Below are 21,396 nucleotides of genomic sequence, written 5' to 3' on the forward strand. Positions count from 1 at the left end.
ATGCCAGAGTAAATTTTTGTAACTTTGACTATTTTGTTGTTGTGAGAGTGAAGAAAAAATATTTTGATCCTAAAAAGAGCAAATGAAGAAAATTCTACTAACTGAATATTAAAAATAACCAGTGGAGGTTGACTCGGAAGGTTTACATTTATTTGATCAAACTCTAACTGACTCTAAGTTCTGAAAGCAGAAACCTTGGAGGAATAGTGATAGAATGATTTGGGAACGTCGACTGAAGGGGAAAAAGATATTACAATCTGCAGAAATAGAGGGCTGCTCATTCCCTACTACTCACCTCTGAAAATGATGCTAGAACAAACACATATGCATGTCACTAGCTTTAAAACCAGGCCCTGTAACAAGTCAAAATATCCTTATCGGCAGAAATCGGTAGACTCTCAAATCCTTTTTGGATTTCAGAAGAGAACATGTTTTACCTTATCGTATGACTGGTAGAGTGTTTAGAATACCTGTTGTATATATGTGTTTTTATTTGATTTGTGAAACAGGCCCTTTCCCTTTATAGCCACAGGAGCCATTCTCAGAATGCACACAGGCAATCAAAATATTTTCAAATCCCGAGAGCCACAGAAACACTAGCTTTCGGTTTATTCACTGGGCTGTGGCTTTCTAAACATTTTCTTTTTTAAACTGGCCCTAAAGGGCAATAAACTAGGCCTCCACTAAGCCTGAGCAAATAGAAAAGATGAGGATTAAGTGGAATGTCATGCAAGAATGTCATGCAGATGAGGTCTGTCTCAAGACTGATGGCACATAAGGTAAGTTTAAACAGGACCATTGCTCTGTGTTCATACCAATCAACCAAAACTAACTCAGCAACATGTTTATTACAGACTCAAGTAGGTAGCATATTTATTAACAAAACATGCATATGAAGGGTTTTCTTTCTAGTTCCCTCCCTCTCCATCTCATTACTATGGTCAGCAGTGTGCTGTGTCTTAATAAAGCAATATAAACGTTGAAGAAATCGATGGGTAATTTTTTTTTAACTGAAAGTGTAACTGTTGACTTAGAAGCAGGCTTTGATAACAAAGGATAGTTTCAAGACTAGCGCTCTGCAAAAAGATAATGAAAATGACATAAGCCAAGTTGGAATTTCAAATCTCTGCAGAATTCAGTATTTTGTAATGAATGCTTCCTTTGCTGTTTTATATTCCGAGAGACCAGGTTAAGTAATTAGCATCCATTAAAAGTTCAAAGTTGAAAACAAATTGAGAAAATCAAATGGTAGTATGGGCAAAAGAACCTTGCCTAAAGTTCTAAATGCTTAATTGAGAGTCATTAAAAGTAATGAAATATTATAAGAATTGAAATAATGTAGATAGTGTCCAAATATGGGGACGTTGGCTATGTTTTGACACCCCAGCATGGAACTTGTTCAGGGAATTCACCTGTGTCAGATAATTTAAGATGTAGTTGACAAATCTTGACTTCCTTTGAATTATAGAAAATATTTGTCAGTTGCTGCAGTTAAATTTAAACACACACACTTGGCTTTGTGAGATGAAATTTATCTGTACGATCTTTATTTTCTTGCCTTTATTATTTCCAGTGCAGTTTATACTGTCACCTTCATAATCCCCTGCCACCAGGGATCCAAGACAAAACATACTTCTGTAGTATCTCACCTTAATCAATGTCTTTCGAGCATATGTTCACCCACATATCAGCCAAGTAGGATTGGGGAAGTGTGGTTGAAAAGTAGGCTTAGCAAATCCCAGAAACCCTAAATTATTGAGTTGTCACCTAAGTTGCTGAGGAAAGTAAGTTGAACTACCTTTATTGAGCACCTACTATATTCCAGCTTATATATACAGTTCTGTTCAGTCACTCAGTTGTGCCCGACTGACTCTTTGCGACCCCATGGACTGCAGTATGCCAGGCTTCCCTGGCACCAGCTCCCAGAACTTACTCAAACTCATGTCCATGGAGTCAGTGATGCCATCTCACCATCTCATCCTCTGTTGTCCCCTTCTCCTCCTGCCTTCAATCATTCCCAGCATCAGGGGACTTTTCAAATGAGTCAGTTCTTTGCATCAGGTGGCCAAAGTATTGGAGTTTCAGCTTCAACATGAGTCCCTCCAATGAATATTCAAGACTGATCTCCTTTAGGATGGACTGGTTGGATCTCCTTGCAGTCCAATGGATTCTCAAGAGTCTTCTCCAACACCACATTCAAAAGCATCAATTCTTCAGTGCTCAGCTTTCTTTATAGTTCAACTCTCACATCAATAGGTAACCAGTGGAAAAACCAACCACTGCTATCCAAAAAGTGGAGCATCTTATGGCATAAACAAAGAAGCAGTTACCTGGGACACATCTTGGTAACTGATGCACAGAATAAATCAGATGCTCACAGACAAGGTTCAGAGGTACGGAGCCTGGATGCAGAGACACAGAGCGAAGGGAAGGAACTGGGCAGGACTGATCTCAGAGCAGGAATACACTGCCTCTAGAACGGCTCACTGCAAACAAACAGCGAATACTCTTTTTGCTTTTCTCCCTTCTCCATAAGAGTAAAAATCCCCTTAGGATTTCTAAAACAGATACTAATATAGGTCTTTCATAAAAGTGAATTGGCCTAAACTTTCAAAAATCAGAGGACACCTGTATAACCTCTGATTGACACACAACAATCCAGAAAAGTAGACCACACTATCACTATTTTATAATGAGAAAACTGAAAAAATGTGTTTAATATGCCTTTGCAAGGTTACCCAGATCAGATTTTTAAATGAGGATTGACTCTAAAGACCATATTCTTTCTCTCACAACACAGCATGCTTTCTTACTACCTTGAGAGGCTGTACCAATTCAAAGTATAAAAAGAATCAGTGGTGTTCATGGTCCACTGTTAACAAATACAAAGCCCTGTCCTGCTGGCCCCTGAGTCCTCCTGGTAATTGAAATGAACAGGCCTGGCATTTCTTATGCAATCTTGGGGAAGAGATAACATTAGCTAAAGGAGGGAAAAAATAGGAAAAAGAGAGTATTAGCTCTGTCTACTTGGTGATGGCTCTTAGAGGAAGTAAATGAAAGATATATGTTTTCCTGTTAATTTTTTCTGTTTAAAAGAGAATGAGGGGCCTGGGGTGAAGAGCAAATAGAGAATACTGAGGCTGTGATAATGAGCCAAGGAGCGTTGGTTTGGGGCTTATTTCTCTATTGCCCTGATCATTTCATCCTTCACAGAATGGGAATATCCTGTTCAGCTTTCAGGCTGGGGTTGTCATGCGAGAAGTGTACAATAATTTCATCCTTTTTTGTAACTTTCTTTTGGGGATAAGCATTTTGGTTTTGTGCTGTTTATTATTTCAAAGGCATCTATATGCTAATATGTTTTATGCTAATTATTTTCATGTTTTCCCCTTAGGTTGTGCTTCATATCACCCACCAGGGAGGATCATCTCTCATGAAAACTTTCAAATTTGATTTTGAAAATTATTTAGAAAAATTTAAGCCATACTATCTCCCAGGGTAGGAAAGAATATGCTCTAGAGACTTCTATAATTCAAAGGCAATGGACTGGGATAACATTTAAGTTATCAGGCTGACAAATCCTCTTGAGAACAGCCAGGTACACAAAACATTTAACACTGTGACATTGAAATGTGGGAAGAATAATTAAAATAAAAATCTAGTAACAGGCTTTCAGAAATCACTAAAGTACCATTTGATCCAGAGAGGAGAAAGGAAAGGCTGTTTTCATTCTCCACCACGGCTGAGGTGTGCTAACTGCTTCCATTACTATGAGTATCGTATTTTAATTGTATGTCAGCATTCCTTAGTGTCATTTCTAGAAATTTAATTGTAATGATATTAATGCCTGAAACTGAGTTTGTGCTTACAGGGAGAATAAGGTGAGAAAGGATTTCATATAATGAGCTAGCTTGATGTTTTCTTCCAGGTTTTTTTGTTGTTGTTGTTGCAGAGATTTCTTTTAATGAAGTTTAAATTTAGAAAGTAGGTTACAATTTTGGAGGAAAAAAAACCCTAGAAGTCAGTCAATTAACCTGTCTTTAAAAACCTTTTTGCAGGCATCTTCTTTTGAAGATAGCCAAGTCTTAAAAACTGATTCCTCAATATGAGATACTAAAAACTTTATTTTTAAAGTTTTTTATATTACAACTTCACATTTTTTCTTTGTTTAGGAAATGGACTTGTTTTGTTCCCAAGCACTTCAGGGATGCAAAGAAAAGGTCCCCATTTCCCACTCCTCTGCATTGTTCTCCACCTTGCTCTGTGTATAAGTAAAGAAAGGATTCAGAAGCGCTGGGGGAGTCACAGTCCAGATTTCAGCTCATTTTGTGGGCTGTCTCTTTTGCACCTATTCCTCTCTCCACCTTTGATAGATGCACCCCATTTCATTTCTCTTTTTTAAATGCTTTCACTTTTAGACCTCAATAGTGTCTTCATCCTGCAAGAAGTACAGCCCAGCTGCTGCTCTTTCTCCTCTTGATTCATTCTAATACCTCTTGAACTCTAAGACAGCTTTGTCAGTAGGAAAGTTCACTTTCGGGCTTAGAAGAAAGGTCTCCCTCTGGAAGGGGGCCTGGCAAGTAAGCTAGACTCTCCCCCAGAGAGGAAGGGCTCAGAGGTAGCCTCCAAAAGGCAGATGAAGACAGATACTTGGACGATCGGTTCTGGAACTGCCAACCAGCATTTCAACACATAACTGTCATCACCTCTTTCCAAACAGGAAGAATCATTGCTAGGGATATGTTTGGTAAATTGGTTAGAATAAATGATTGTCAGTTAAAGGTAAAATACCATTTTGTTGAAACCTGGCTGTGTTTGGTACATTCAGTTGAAATAAAAGACCCGCAGTAGTTTATGTGCTAAACCCTGGTGACCTATCATTATTTTCCTTTCATTCCATTTATCTGTCAGTGACAATAACAAAATAGCTACACATTTTCCCTTTTAAAGTTGTGTTTAGAGAAGGATCCCTTGAGCTAACGTATTCGATCTTAATGCAGCCCCAGCTGAGAAAAAAACTTTCTCTTCTTGCTCTTCTCTGAACATAATTCAAGGTAGTTCAAATAGAAAAGCAATTTGTGTACAATTAGGCTCCAAATTTATGAGGTATAGGTGAACCATGCAATTTGATTAAGGAGGCTGCTATGAGTGTATTATTCCCTATGAGAACTAAATTCCATGAGGACAGAAAGGAGATCTATCAACAACTGTTAGCCTGTAGCAGCTCTAGAGGGGCTTCTCAGGTGTCACTAGTGGTAAAGAATCAGCCTGCCAATGAAGGAGCATAAGAGATGCTGGGTTGGGAAGATCCCCTGGAAGAGGGCCTGGCGACCCACTCCAGTATTCTTGCCTGGAGAATTCCATGGACAGAGAAGCCTGGTGGGCTACAGTCCATAGGGTCGCACAGAGTCAGACGTGACTGAAGTGACTGAGCATGCATGCACACAGCTCTAGAAGGTGGCTGTGGTTGGTGGACTTGAAGCAAATATTTGGTGGGCTTGACTCCGTCTATCTGAGCAGTGAGATCAGCTCCACATGCTCCAGAAATGCTGTATGATCTGAGAAGAGTAGCACAACTGGGTTAACATGATTTTGAAATGATAGGGACTAGAATCAGAGAAACTGGATTTGTATCCCATATCAATACCTTAGAGTCATCTGACCTGGATGAGTTTCTTGGCCTCATTTTCCCCATGGATAATATAAAAGTAAGATACATCCTGGCACAGTGCATGCATGTGTGTTTGTGTGTGTGTTAGTCATTCAGTCATGTCCAACTCTTTGCCACCCCATAGACTAGAGCTCCCCAGGCGCCTCTGTCCACGAAATTTTCTAGGCAAGAATACTGGGGTACATAGCCATTCCCTTCTCCAGGGAATCTCCTGACCCAGGGACTGAACCCACATCTCTTGTGTCTCCTGCATTGATAGATGAATACTTCACCACTGTTCCACCTGGGAAACCCACATGGATAATATGGGAGGAAAAAAAACCACACTTATTGTTTTAAGTGGAATGTGAGGATTAAATGAGATGATATATTTTCATGGTGCCTGCAGATCAGACATCCTCAATGATTGTTACTTCTATTTTTATCACTATTCTTACTTGTAAATGATACTTTTAGGATTTTTATGATCATTATAATCATTATTGGTATTAATAGCAATGTGAAAGATTCATTTATTTTTTCCTTATGGAGAACTTAGCTGAAATTCAAAGATGCACACACTGGGTACTTTTGTCACTAATAATACATTTCCTGTGAAATGAAGATGTGGACAGGCTTAAGCTTTAAATGATTCACTGGAATCCTCTGGAATGCCAGTGATTCACTGGAAGTCTTTATACCATCGAAAGCTTTTGGCAAAACTTTTTTCACGGTCAAATCTAAGATTTTGGACAAGTTGAAAAATTGTTTTAAGCCTATTAAATGTTATTGCTTGTATTAACCAATGCCAAATATTCAGTAATATAGAAAAAAAGTCACTTGCTCAATATTTTTACACTCACTGCCAAGAATTCAGCTATCCAGCTAATGAGCTGTCTTTTTCACTTATCTTTTCCGTACCTGAGATTATGAAAACTTCTAGTGTTGCTAGTATGAGTGGTCTTGTTGATTACTGGGTACAGCTTGAAATTCCTGAATTTCATGAGGTGTGGGATTGCTTAGAATAAAAGTCTTCTAGAGGAAAAGTCATCTTGCTGCTCGAAAAGCTCCCTCAGTAGTGAGCTGCCAGGTCATATTCATGGAGCCAGATCATCTTATGAAAGCATGCAGTCAGGTCTCAAGGTCATTGGACATCTCACTTGCTCGCAAAATGGGAGAAGAGGAAATAGGTTTGTGCTTGCCTCTGTTCCCATACAGAGAAGTCAGATGTTAATTAAACCGTTGCAGGGTCAGAATGAGTGAGTGAAGTCGCTCGGTTGTGTCCGACTCTTTGCGACCCCGTGGACTGTAGCCCACCAGGTTCCTCCGTCCACGGGATTCTCCAGGCAAGAATACTGGAGTGGGTTGCCATTTCCTTCTCCAAAATAAGGTTAGAATAGATCATGCCATTCTGGTTTGAAAAGTCAGCAGTGACTTCTAATTGCAGTGCCCCCCCCCCCCCCCCGCAAAAAAAACCCAAAATCCACAAATGCATTTGCTTACAAAGTTTTTATCAAATGTAAGTCACATTTAAAGTAAAAAGAAAAATATTTTTTCGTTGTCTGTAGAACAACTTTAGTCACAATAGAGACTTTATTAAAATAATATCTTGAGTATATGTTTTAATTGTCATCCTTGGGATTTAATTTTTTATTTAATTTTCATCCTGTGCTTTCTCTGTTTCATGAAGCCAGCCCTCAAAGTAAATGCTTACAGTTAATTAACTCTGGTGTATTTTAAGGTGTTTCATTTTAAATATTCACACTTGGATTAAAGCGCAGTATCATCTACCTTTCACAATGCTTAGCATGTAATAGAGGCTAAATAAATAGCAATTACTAATAATACAGCATTTCTAGAGCTATACTGTCCTCGATTTCCTTTCCATTCGTCATTCTTCAGTGTAGTTGGTGTAATTTCCCCTTGAACGGGCAAGATTTCGGATTGTTCACAGTCACAAGTAAGAGAACAAAGTAAGAGAGATTTTCATTTACAAGATTGCCTTTCTCTTATCTACTAGTCTTGCCTCCCAGACTGTCTGTCTGTCTCTGGAAAGCAAAGTCAATAAAAATGATTAGAGCTGACATCTCACAAATGTACACCCTTAAACCATGAAGCAGTAATGCTGTGCAGGAAATATTTTTCTGACCTTTTCAAATTGCATCCAACTGTCTCGGGAATTTCTCAGTGACTAGAGGTAATAAGGTTCAATCCGTTTTACTGGCTGACTTCAAATTTAGTTCCCCCGAATCTCTAACTTATCCATTCTTTGCATCTCGGCTCTGGCTTCCATTCAGCATAGAAATCCATGCATTTCATCTTTTTTTCCCCTCCTCAGGTTTTGCAAAAAGATCACCATGTGGAATCTACAACCATGCCAACTCTCCATTTATTTCCCTTTCAAAAACAAAGTATGAGCATGGGGGAGCTTAGTGGGCATAATGTCTCTTCAGTAACCCTTATTGAATTTAATTAGCTTGTAGATTTCATCTCCATCTTACATCTCAGTTTTTACCTCAGTAATCTTCATTATGTAAAACTTTCCATCTTAACTATACCACAGGCACTCTATAGAATATTAAAGAAGCAAAAATACGTGAATTTCTTTTGTGTTGACTTGACTTTGGTTTTTCTTCTGTGAGTCCAAATGCTATGAACACACTCCCTGAGTAAGGATGGGAGTCATCCAAGTGTGACTTGCTAAAAGGCAGCTGGGCAGTCCCATTTTTCACTGTGTTCCCTGAAGGAGAACAGAAAACAGAAGCTGGGGACACGTTTCATGACCTCACCAAAGTGTTGGATGTCAGGAAGCCTTGACAGGGAGTTAAGAAGCTTGTCTTACTTTTCATATTTAGAGCATCTCTGTGCTGAATGTGATGTGGGGGAGATGTCAATGTTTTCTCATTTGTAGGAAACACCAAATTCGACACATTTTGTTGCTCCCATCCATCGCCTTTGTACTGCCTTCTTCAGCAGTGATTAGAATCTTGGCTGAAAGCTCCTGTGGTCAGTGGAGCTTGAACTCTCTTTCTGCTGCCTCTCTTGTCACGGGCAAACAGCCACCAGGAGGAGGACACCTTTTTGAAGTTGTTCTTCCAAGAGTGTGTATTTGTACAGTAATTGTCAAGTTTGATCATCACAAGATATTTGGCTTTGTAAAAATGAGATAATTTCAAATAATCCTATTCAGAAAATAGATTTAGAGGGAAGAGGATAAAGAGTAGACATTTTTTTAAATTCATAGTGATGCATGTATTTTTCTTGAAAGAAAAAGTTCATCTTCATATATAGCTTAACTTTACCATTTTAGAAAATGGAAATAATGATGTTGATGAAAGTTAAAAGGTAATTTACAAAGTATGTTTAAGGATATGGTGTTTTCTTGAAGTTGCTATTTTGTCATTTGAAATTCAGTGTGTGCAGTTATGTGTGTGGAATGCACAATAATTTGAATTTGGGGTCAGAAGGCAAAAACTCCAAAACCAGTGTTCAGCACTTCCACTGAAAGTGTAAACTGATCTGAATCTGCCGGAAGAAAGGAGTGAGGTGGTGCCGGGTTTCATTTATAATGAGTTATTTTGCTTTGGTGGGGTTCTTAGAGATTGGGGAATGGTATGGGAACTTCTCAGGAGCCTCCAGGTGACGAGGCACAAGAGGAATGAGTAGTCTAGTTAACAGTGCCATGAATAGTAATAATTGCTCCTTATTGACTGCCATCTACCAGGTAGATGTTACCATCAGTTACCAGTTACCATAAGTAACTCATGTAGCCTCCCGCAATCTTCATAAGGAGCCCCATAAGACAGGTATAAACATCTTCAATTTACAGGGGCTGAAAGTGAAATTTAAAACACTTAAAACTGAGTTTGCTTATAAGTGGCAGGGGTAATGTATGAAGAGAATTATTTTTATATGGAATGTAAAGCAGTAATTCATTTACTGAACTCAGCGAGTTTTTGACATTTTCTCTCTTTTTTCTTCTCCTCCACTACCTCCTTGCTTCTTCTTTGCTTTTCCTTCTCCTATTCTTTTCTCAAAGAAAGAATGAAATGAGGCCAAAATAGTAAAGCACTCTCTCCCACTGTGTCTTCAGCAAGACACCATTCTTCCTTGCATCCTCATAGAATTGTTTTCAGTAGAGCTACATATAGCATTATTTTGGAAGTTTAATAAAGACCGAGCATTCTGGCCAGTGGCTTATATTATTGCCACATAAAGTAATGTTTATCACCTTAAATAATACTACAGAATATGATGATTCTATGCTGTCTTCAAAAGCTCACATTCAGCCGTGTCTAATCTGTCTTTCATCTGATTAATGATTAACCAGGATGAAAGAATGGATGCAGAACACAGAAGTTGAAAAGTATTTTTGTGAGTAATCTGGTAAAACCTACTTCCGCAAATACAATGTTTCTAAACCAGGATATCTAGAAAACTAAATTCCTTCACATATACAACTAGGATCCTTTTTATTCTTCTGTCTGCTTCCCATTTCCATATTATAAAAATATGCATTCTTGATTACCAAACAGGCTTGTTATTGTGGTCTTAGCTCAATGAAGATATTGATGCATAAGGATTAGATTTCACTCTTAAGGGATGCCTGATATACTTCCTTTTGTCTCCTGGTGAAGGGGCTTGGCTATTTATTCTGGGCAAACTGGGTTTGTGTTGCCTCAGCTCTGTCTGCTCTCTGATGCCAAGGCCAGCGACCTGACGGGGCCGCCTGTGTCCTCGACATATCAGACAGAAAACTAATTCAAATCTAAGCCCAGTGGTGGAATCTCAAAGCTCTGTCACTACTATTCACAGCAAATCTATTTCTTCCTAGAGTGGGTGTTCTGAAATTTTGATCTGCATCTCACTTGAGATAAATAACCCTCTTGAAAAAATTTCAAACAGAACTACGCAGGAAAGGCAGTAAAGCCTTAGACAGAAATATAATTTCAAGATCCCTTTCTCCCTCTGAGGTCTCTGGAATATGCATGTGATCCCAGTTCAGAGTTCTTTCATGAAACCCTTTCTGTTTTGCACAAGGACCCTCCGAGTCCCACTATCACCTTTATTGCAAACAAACTCAAAATAATATAAACAAACAAGAATAGATTGTTCTGAAATGATCCGCTGCACGCAGTTCATCCTTCCATCACTGCTGAAGGGAGGGAAAAGGCAGCATCGGCTTTAAATCTGTAGACTGAATGGTGGGCCCCTATCTGTCCTTCTGTGATACAGAGGCAATCTCCCCTTATTGTTGAGATTCAGCAATCCTTATTATTACTTAATTGGAACCCCACTGATGCCCTGTGGGATTTCCTTTCCTTGGCGAGGCAATATATCCATATAGACATAGAGCATAACCACCATGGCCTACTGTAATATTATAGTCAGAAATATCAACATTGGGATCAAAATTAAACCAATACCTAGGCGAATAGAGTTTCTAGATCGTCTTTTGATATTATTAGGAGCTATCTATTTTTCTGTGTTTATCTTTGGATTTAGAGTGAGGCCAGCAGAAATTCAAATTGAATACCCTTTATCACAGTGTTTCCTTTTCTGTTTTAATTCCTCTTTGCCTTGCTTCCAGAAGTGAAGGGAGAACTGGTAAAATTACTGACAATTATACTTTATGAGCAAGGACACAACAAACACCAGAGGTCTGGGCACTCTGTATAGAAATATTACTGTTTTATTCAGTCTTTATTCTACCTTCTCTGTTTTTAGGTGAATAAATATAAGGTCAACTTTATGAAAATGCCTAGAAAGCCTTAATTTTACTAAAATTAAGTTAATGAAAATGAAATTGACAAGTAAATCCCTCTCATCTTAACTCTCAGTGCCCAAACAGGACTCGTTACCTAGGACATCAGAGGGCCACTTCATTGTCTTTATTTATGGTCACAGCATTTGCATTCATTTCTCTCTTGTGCTATTTTTATTTTTGTCATTGGAGTCCATGAAGACTTAATCATCAGCCCTCTAATTTTCCAGAAAAAAAAAAAAAAAAAAAGTTGATTTATCAAACTGGTGGCAGAGAAGGAAGAAGATCAATCTGACATTGTAGGTTAATAGTAGGGAACAAAACACATTCATAATTAGAAGAGAAAGGGACTTGCCTTGTTCATTCCAGTTTATAATAAAAAGCCCCTCGCCAAAGCGTCTTAGAAAATAATGCATTCAGACTGCGTCGAATTACCGCCTAGCAGATTCTATTTATCTGTAGCTTAAAAAGCAGCTGCGTTTTTGTAAAAAGCAATGAATGTGGCAGTCCTACTTAAAGGTAGAAGAAAAAGAACACCCCTTGTTTTGTAATAAGGGGATTTTCCATTTAAAAGAGAGAGCGAGCCTGTTGTGTGAAGTACGATTATTACATTCACTGTATTCTATCTCACCCACCAGGAGGTTAATAATGAAGGGCCAGAGAAGGAGGCCAGTGCTACCAGGGTTATCTCGCAGCCTCAGATGTTGGATAAGTCGAAGGAGGCAGGATCGCTTCAGGATGACATTCAGAAAGGCCGGAGTGATTATTGGGAAGAGAAAAGCCTACCTATTCTTTTCTAAGGTAAACAGTTTATTTCATCTGGCAGCTGCATGTTTTATTATAAAAACATGTTTATATAAAGATAGCTCTAAAGTTTACCTTTAAAAATTATTTTAGGTGCCTGAATATTCCCCTGGCCTGCCTGTCCAGGCACTGATGCATTATTAGCAACCTGCCTTAGACAAAGGAGGCACTCGGAGCCCCACCACACCTCAAACCACGCTTTGAAGGATCTGCCAAGCTCACTTTTAATCATGAGGAAGGAATTACCCACATGGAGTCAGCAGAAAATGAGAAAGTGGAGTTCGTGCTGCGAATAATTCCAGCAAGTGCCAAGGGGCTAGTTGAGGAATGGTTTCATGAGGTGAATATCTTTAGCTTGTACTTAGGGTTTGGGTAGCGTATAATCCTTTTCTCTTTTAGGAGCGATGACTATCCTAAGTGTCCTTCCCAACTCAAGAGCGCTCAGAGCATTTGTCAGGCTGTTGACAGATTTGCTATCAGTCTGGTCCTTGTTGTTATTTACTGTAACTAATTTTACATTTGCAAATATGCAGCAGTCCACTGGGGCTGCTAAGCCCACAACTGTTAATAGCTGTGTGTATCTGTGTGAGTGCATGTCCGGTAATCTGTCTCCGTGTGTATATGTGCCCTTGTACTCGTCTTCTCTCTGTTGCGCACGTAGGTGGGGAGGATTGGCCAGCCAATGGGTTCTCAGATGTGGTCTGAGGCTTTTATTTGATTTTTGGACCAAGAAAAAAAGAACGTGTCACATCATGATGAATGGTCAATCTGAATATTCAATTCATACAGAAGGAGAAGCGGGGAGGAGGCTATGAGCCCAGTGATGAGACTAACCTTTTCCCTTTGGGAAGAGCTTGATTCAAATTAAACATCACTTTCAGTGTGAAATTAGTTTGAAGGTCTCTCTCCTTTTTTTTTTTTTTTTTTTTGGTGCCTGGTTTAACTCCTTGATGGGCTGCTCTTTCAGGGAGGAACCTTCCGTCCACCTTTGTGCTTGTCTCTGTTCCCAGCAGCAGCCCATAGTTCTTTGTCCTTTGTTCTGGTTTTCTAAAGATCAGGTCCAAAAAAAATTTGTTTTACTATTTTCAAAACTGCCATTATTCACAAGATAACATTCTCCCTAAAACATGTTATTTCTTGATGTCCCAAACTCATATCTGAAATAAATAACGTTCTGCTTCAAAGGACAATCTTGCTGGGGAGGAGGGAGAGGGAAAATTTGGGATCTTTTCCAAAGAAGCTTCCAGTGTCTCCTGCTTTAGGCCAGTGTCTGCTGGCCAAGGGAGTCACAGAGGAGGAGTAGCAACCCTAAAGCCCAAGTATGCTCTCGTTTCTCTAGTTCCCCACATAAATAATGAGTCACAGGATCACCCAGGCCAGCCTGCTGCAACTCTGGCCTCAAACACACAGGTGCCAGGAGGCTTTTGAAACCTCCATTCAGTACTCCCTGGTCCAAGGACTAAGACCCGAACATGTAAAGAACTGCTGTCCATGGACATGCTAGGCTGCTTGCCCATCTGGGCACACCCTTGCTGCTTTGGTTAGGCACCCACAGGACTAAATATGTGATTGATTCTCTTTCTGGAATTTAGTGGCTTGTGGGAAAAGGGGTAGTATGGAAAAGACTAAGAGACAAGCCTGTTCTTCCAGTGAATCCTCAGAAGGAAAATGTTCGGGTTTTTGAATTCCTAAAGAGGAGTGTGGAGGTCAGGCAGCTGGGTTTGGAGTGAGGCTGGGGAGGTGAGGCAGCTGGGGGTGGAGGTCGAGGTGTAGTGGGGGGTGGGAAGTGGAGGCAGAGGAGCAGCTGTGTTTATTTTAATCCATCTCATTTAACCCTCACCTAAAAACAAATTGGAGAGGTTTGGGAGTGCATTAATCTGGACCCAATTAGCATGTCTTTCTCCTTCAAAAGTGCAACCTGAGATTAATGAATATAAACTAGAGTTTCAGATGCAGTGCTTAAATCATTTGCATGTTTCATGCATGATAATTGAATTTATGTCTGCACTTCCTTTCACTTAACTATTTCCAGTCTCCTTCCTATGAGTCACATAAAGCAAGATCTCATTCTCCTAACCTTTTGGTGGAGTTTGCCTAGCTCTTGCTCCTAATGAGAAACTCAAGTGCTTGTTCCTTTTATTTGAATTTGAATAATACAATATTTTCCACAAAGCAGAGGGCAGGGCTTAATAGACTGGGATGCTGTTTCAGGAACTGGTAAACAGGCACTCCAGGTTTATTTTTCAAAGGCCAGAAAACCCATGGGAACTGAAGGCATTGAGTTTTCAGTGGTCCCAGAGAACTGGGTTTCAGTGTGACCACTTTTAAGTGTATTAATAATGCCAAGAGGAAGGTCACTTTAATGCAACATAAAGAATGTTCTCAGGCTCTGGACAGAGTTACTTACCACATGGGATTAGCGCACAGTACTCTTCTGGCATAATTAGACATATGCTTCTGTGGAAGGGGGAGGCGCGTAGTGTCAGCCTTCGTGAAGGTGTGTAGATGAGCAGTTAGCAGTTGTGGTTGCTTAGCATGCTGTAGGTTTTTTCCTTCCTTCTTTCCTTCTTTTTTGTTATTTAGGTGTAGAAGGCTTAACGCTGACTTAGTGCAAGCAGGTGTTAAGGTCCCCCTCCCCACCTGCTCCAACCTGAAAAGCCTAAAAGCTGGCAGTGAGCATGAAAGAATGCTTCCTAGGGAAAACGTTGAGGCCAGAGGCTTGAAATAACCCACCCTGGTTTCAGTTTGTATCAGTGATTTGTCTGTCTTCTGTCTTTCCTCATGTGTTTCCAAGTTCAATGTCCAAGTGATGAGCTTTTCTCCAGGAATTGTCCCCAATGTCCTTTGTTTTTGGTGCATTCAGTGGTTGAGTGTTGCTGAGTGTCTTCTGGTCTTGTTTCCTGGTCCTTGTAGCTAAGCATGTGGCTGAAGGATAAAATCTTGTTAATTTGTGATGTCACTGTTTAAGTGTGCTTCCTGTCACTTATGTGTAGTTTAAAATGTTCCTTAATGTAGCATGAAATGATTGGTTAGCTTTGCAATGGTTGTGAAGTCATGTGAAGAAAATAAGTTTTGCATCCGACCAAGATAAATTCACTCTAGTGCTTTATGGCTTTTTATTCCTATGTGATAGTAATAAAGTCTCATGTAGGGATGGAAGCCATGAAATACATTGTGAAAAATCATCAACTAAGAAGGGGCCATCAGTATAGAAAACGTTAGCCTATGGAGCTATGAACATGCTGGAGAAATGATTGGGCGTATAACTTTGCTACATTCATGGTGTTTCTTTGAGCTTCTTTATCCTGGGATTTTGAGAGCTAAGGAATCTAGGTTACAAGAGTTGATTCATCTCTGTAATCATTGATTTACATGCTCATTTGGGTTTGCACCTTTCTGTTTATCACACATTTTTCTCCATTGTCTCTTAATGAAACTTCTCTAGAAACTATTGGTAGCCTGCCCATCCTGAGGCTGCATTTAGTTTTCCTAAGCCTCCTTCCTCCTCTTGTGGCCTCTCTTCTGAAACAAAGAAGAAACAGTCCAATCAGACTTGCCCTCTTGGAAATGTGGTCCAGATTGCTCTACTCCCAAGCTCCTAAAAAGGTAGACATTGGGTGGGCTCGATCTACACCTTCTCAGATCCATGGAGCCATTGAGAGTTGTTTCAGCTTTACGAGTGTAGTGTAGTTGAGAAAGTCTGGGTGTCAGAGGAAATGGGGGGCTTTGGAGAACTGGGTTCTAATCTCTTTGCCACTTTAATTTGGAGACCTGGGGCAAGTTGTTTAAGCCATGTGAGCCTCTTTATCTTTAAAATGAGGACAATAAATACATCTTGGGAGAACATTGTGAGGATTAAGTGAGTGTTAGGCATACCTAACAAAGCATTTAGCATAAAAAAAAGTTCATGAATATTGCTTTTTCCCTGTCCTGTCTCTTCTCTCTTCTGTTCCCATTTCTCCCCACTCCCTTCAGTGGAAAACTAGCCCCTTTGAGAGTGAAAAATAGAATGCCTAATAAAATACAAACAAACAACTTAAAAAAAAAAAAATGTTTAGTTGCCTCCTTCCCATATGTGACTGAAATCCCTCAGTTGGATCAATAGCTTTTTTTCCCTTGAACTGCTTTAAAAATGATTGACCTATTTCACTTCTACTGTTTTCTGTATATTTATTTTTGCTTGACTGTTTTAATACTGACTATTGGCCTCTACTAATTTTTACTGGTTTTCTGTTATTTTTTTCAATGAGAATTCCAATAAAGCTTATTTTTGTTATCCTTTGTCTCTCCATTTTCTCTGCACAATGAGATTGTAGCCTGTGACTCTGAAATGTCTGGACTGCTCCAGAAAGATAAATGATGCCTTTCCTTAGAAACTACCCACTCCTGCTACCAAGAAAACGCTGGTAGCTACCCTCCCAACATTTGCATACCAATGTCTTTGGGGAGACTGGTCAATTTAGTTGTAACTTTGATGCAGTTTAATTTTTAAACATATAGAAATTACAACTAACTTTATCACTAAAGCCTATAATTGTGGATAAGGAAAAGGACTTCACAAATACACAAATGCTGAAATATTAAAAAAATTACAGTCTAAGTGTATTGCTATAAAAAATAGAGTATAGTGAAAAATCTGTGACACCATATTTGTATCCAGAGTCCTTTTATTATAATTGAAACCTCATCTTTTAAACCTCATTCTCACCCCTATGTATCCAGATCCTACTAATATCCTTAATCCTTAGTGAGTATTCAGATATTAAGTGCTGGTCACTCAGTCATGTCTGACTCTTTGCAACCCCACGGACTGTAGCCCACCATGCTTCTCCATCTATGGGATTCTCCAGGCAAGAATACTGGAGTGGGTTGCTATTCTCTTCTCCAGGGATCTTCCTGACCCAGGAATTGAACCCGGGTCTCCTGAATTGCAGGCAGATTCTTTACCATCTGAACCATCATGATATTAGTGGAATACTTAATGGGAAAGGAAGGAAGGAAGAAAATGATGGGGGAAGGAAATAAAGAAGTAAAAGGCTATATCACCATAAGAAGTCAATTGTATGTTTAAGAAGGCCATTTAGAACATTTAAGATAAAATGTACAAATGACATATACAAAATCACTCTGGGGATTCAGAGCAAGAAAAATTCCCTAGGATCAGGGATAAGACCCATGTCAGGATTTAGGACATCAGCCAAATTTCCATGGGCAAGAGTCAGGGACTTAAGAATTAATTTATCAAGGAATTTATGATAAGCTCAGGTAAAGTAGTTCTTGAAAATCTTGTAAGAAATATTCAACCCTGGAACACATATTTACTTCTAAATATCTTCACAGATACAGGTAGTAGATCTTAATGGACACACTTACTTAGATTAATTAATTACTGCTGAATCTCAGTGGACTGCAATCAGCTCTTACCCATGTGGGACAGGACAAGTCTATGCTGCCACCATGCCGGTGATTTCAAGGATAACCATGTGTTTGCCCAACCTTTCCCCTCTTTTATTTTTGTATGGTTGTCTTTAAACTCCAATATTTGCTATAACCATGAGGCAACTTGTGCAAAAGTTGTTGCCTTCAAGAAGGGCTCAACATCCCCCAACCACTCTGGATACTGATATGTCACTAGACACCAGCCTTTCAGAGTCATTTATTGGCAATAAATCCCATGGTACATTCCTATGTAAATGCCTATAAATTTGTTGGCCAGTGGAACAAAATGCTGCAATTAAAAGTGGTTTCACTCAACAAGTGAATGAGCAAAATTGTGTTGCAGCAAAGGATGAGAGTGTGACTATGGGCCAGAACAATCCTTCTCACTTTGTTTCCTTCCCACATCCTTATCAGAAATTTCACTTCATCAGAATTTTCACCAATATTATGTTAATCAATGGAGGATAATATCTGTGAGATCTGGGTTTCGGCAGCTTAAGAAAAGCTACACATTGTCCAATACGTTCAAGTCCCAAAATGATGCTGTGGAATTATGAGGCTTTCTATTTGGTGAAATAAGGAGTGCAGAATTTTTCTCTCAGTTTGGATGGTCCCAGGAACTCCAAAGTTATGTTTCAAATAGCAAAACCTAATTGTTTTAGTCACAATTTGGACCTTGCAACATAGGCATGTACTCTGAGTTGTCTTTGCTTGAGTAAGAATGAGCTTATAATGGCCTGTACTCTCACCTGCCTAACTTTATGAGCTTTAAGTCACTCAATCTGATGTCAGGCATGGCTGAGGGTTCATTATCAGCTCCGGATCAGAATGAGATCTACACAGGAGAACAGAGCCCAGGAACTCTGCTAAGTCACTTCAGTTGTGTCCGACTCTGTGCGACACCATAGACAGCAGTCCACCAGGCCCCGCCGTCCCTGGGATTCTCCAGGCAAAAACACTGGAGTGGGTTGCCATTTCCTCCTGCAACGCATGAAAGTGAAAAGTGAAAGTGAAGTTGCTCAGTCGTGTCCGACTCTTAGCGACCCCATGGACTGCAGCCTACCAGGCTCCTCCGTCCATGGGATTTTCCAGGCAAGAGAACTGGAGTGGGGTGCCATTGCCTTCTCCACACAGGAGAACAGAGCCCAGGAACTCAGTGAGCACCAAATAACACAACCCTCTTGGTCATGAGCTTCAGGTCTTCCATCCCTAAACCATTCTTGGATCCAGATCTTCCAAAGATAGCTACTCCAGAAAGAGTTGGCCCAGACCCTGTACTTATAGACTGTCCTTGGATTTGAAACACTGGTGGGCAGAGGGTGGAGTGGGATGGGGGTTTGAAGAAATCATTCAGACACTATTGGATGTCTCCTCTCTTCACTACCTTCCACGAAACAGACCCCTAGACATGTGACAATCTGCTAATGCCAACCTCCTCACACTTATTTTCACCTTTAGTCCTTATCAAGATGAATGTAGAATATATCGGTTGATTTTAGGTAATAATACTAGCAGCCCTGGAGTTTCATTCCTTCATTCCATTACTCTTTTCTCTTTCATATGTTTAATGAGGCATGACGAAATAAACTTTCTAGACAAAAGATGTAAAAATATTCTGGGAGCATGTTTTAACTGGGAAGACATAAGCAACTAACTGGTCATCCAAAATCAGGTTACACAAAGAGGGCTCAATAACTACTGATGACTTAATTGCTTGCTGAATTAAGTTTGAAGTGCTTCTAGTAATCCACAGCACCTCACCAGGCATTTGTCCCCTCTTTCTGATCTCATCTCCTGCCCCCTCATTCAACCAGTCTAGGCTTGTGAATTTGGTCTTATTCCCTGAATATACTAGTTGCACTTCTACTGCAGAGCCTTTGAAATTGCTGCGCCCCCCACCCCGCCCCAACCCAGAATACTCTTCCTGAAAATCTACAGGTCTCACTCTCTCATTGCCTCAAGTCTGTGCTCAAAATTCTCATTCTTACAGTGAGATCTATCACGTGACTATTCTCTACAAAATAATAATTACTTGGCTGTACAACTGAAACTAAAACATTATAAATGAACTCTACCTCAATAAAATAATAATAATTCCCCTCCTCTTTCATACTCCCAGCACCTTGCATGCTGTGAGTGCTCAATCGCTTCAGTCATGTCCTACTCTTTGAGACCCTATGGAGTAGCCCACCAGACCCCCCTATCCATGGGATTCTCCAGGCAAGAATACTGGAGTGGGTTGCCATGCCCTCCTCCAGGGGATCTTCCAAACCTGAAGACTGAACCCTTGTTTCCTGTGTTTCCTGCATTTTAGGCAGATTCTTTACCCACCAAGCCATGTGGAAAGCCCTCCCAACACCTTACCTTGATTCATTTTTCTCCATGCACAACACTTTTCATTATCTAATATACTACATATTTACCTGATTTTTTAAAAAATGATTGATTGATTGCCTTTCCTCACAGAACATCAGCTTCAGGAATCCAGGGGATGTGTCTATCTGTTTTATTTACTAGTTTATCTTCAGAGTCTAGAATCACATCTGTACATAGTAGATGTTCAAATATTTGTTGGAAGTAATATTCATTGGGTGCTTCCTGGCCTCTATGTGTCAAGATACTGACAATATATATCCTAACAGCAAAGAATCTTTGGATTTCTCATCATTCGAATTAACCATGCTTTAAGCATTGTCTTCTCATAAGACAAAAACCTTTTCTTCTCCAGTTTCCCTTCTTATAAGTAATAGCATGATGTACATTTTGTCCATCAAATTTAATCCAAATTCTTCCCTAGGAAAAATTCTGAGTTGTGGAATTACTGAGTCACAAGCTAGTGGGTGTTTTTAATGGCTCTTTATTTATATTCCCAAATTGCTTTCCAGGCATGTTTTACCAATCCACACTCCAAGAAGAGGAAAACGTAAGAAAAATTTTTGTTTGCCTTTTCTGAGTAGCATCACACTGATTTTTACCATGTTCACTAGATTCCCTTGCTCTCTCGGTTCATTTGATTGATTCCACCTGAGAATATCAGCTTGTGCCATTTTAAATTTATGTTTTGAACTTTGATTCAAGATTGAAAATAAAAGAAATTACTTTAGAGATGGAAAGAAGTCAGAAATTATATTTTCCAATTCCTCTATTAGGTGTGGCAGGCAGTGAAGTTCCAAGACCATCCTGTTAGTTGGAAGAAAGGCTGGGACTGAGGGACTCAGGTCAGCACCTGAAAAAATGTGGAAACAGTGAGTCAGCTCACAGGAATTAGAGTACACCGTGCTACTTCTGAACTATCAGTGTCTCCCTGTTCCTCATTAAAATTAATGTCAAAATGTCCACAGCAGTGTCTTTTGATGTCTTAAGAGATTGGTGGTATTTATGGCAAGTAGGATATAACTTTTAAGTTGAACTACCTGTTCTACTGGCTGTGTTAACTTGTTCTGAAGTCTTTTATCTCACTCTCTCTTGCACAATCTGGCCCCTTCACATTTTTATTTCTGAATTTCATACAATTACAAAACAACCAAGAAATGAGTAGCATTTGTTGCATTTCTTTGAATATAAGTAAAACAATTAGATAACTGGTCTTTTGTGCTTCTCTGAGCTACCACAAAATTGTCATTTGGACACTTTGGGAATGACTATTCAAACCAGCTCAGACTTTGATAAAACCTATTAGATATCTATCTCACATATAAAAACACATAATCTTCCATTTCTCTCTAAAGAAATGTACACT

At 39.5% G+C, this 21,396-nt stretch overlaps 1 long non-coding RNA gene and 1 other non-coding gene across 3 annotated transcripts in view; both read left to right on the plus strand.

The window, feature by feature from the left end:
• Positions 1 to 16,494, plus strand: part of LOC132345304 (uncharacterized) — a 103,311-nt gene extending 86,817 nt beyond the window's left edge. For both annotated transcript variants that reach the window (XR_009494550.1, XR_009494551.1), the window contains 2 exons: positions 12,053 to 12,215; positions 12,312 to 16,494. This is a non-coding gene — a long non-coding RNA (uncharacterized lncRNA). The remainder of the gene's footprint in view (positions 1 to 12,052; positions 12,216 to 12,311) is intronic.
• On the plus strand, positions 15,304 to 15,403 carry MIR135A-2 (microRNA mir-135a-2). Its single transcript, NR_030861.1, has one exon. It is a non-coding gene; the product is annotated as a microRNA mir-135a-2 (primary transcript).
• Positions 16,495 to 21,396: the final 4,902 nt, after the last annotated feature.

This window comes from Bos taurus, chromosome 5 (assembly GCF_002263795.3).
Source record: "Bos taurus isolate L1 Dominette 01449 registration number 42190680 breed Hereford chromosome 5, ARS-UCD2.0, whole genome shotgun sequence".
NCBI classification, from domain to species: domain Eukaryota; kingdom Metazoa; phylum Chordata; class Mammalia; order Artiodactyla; family Bovidae; genus Bos; species Bos taurus.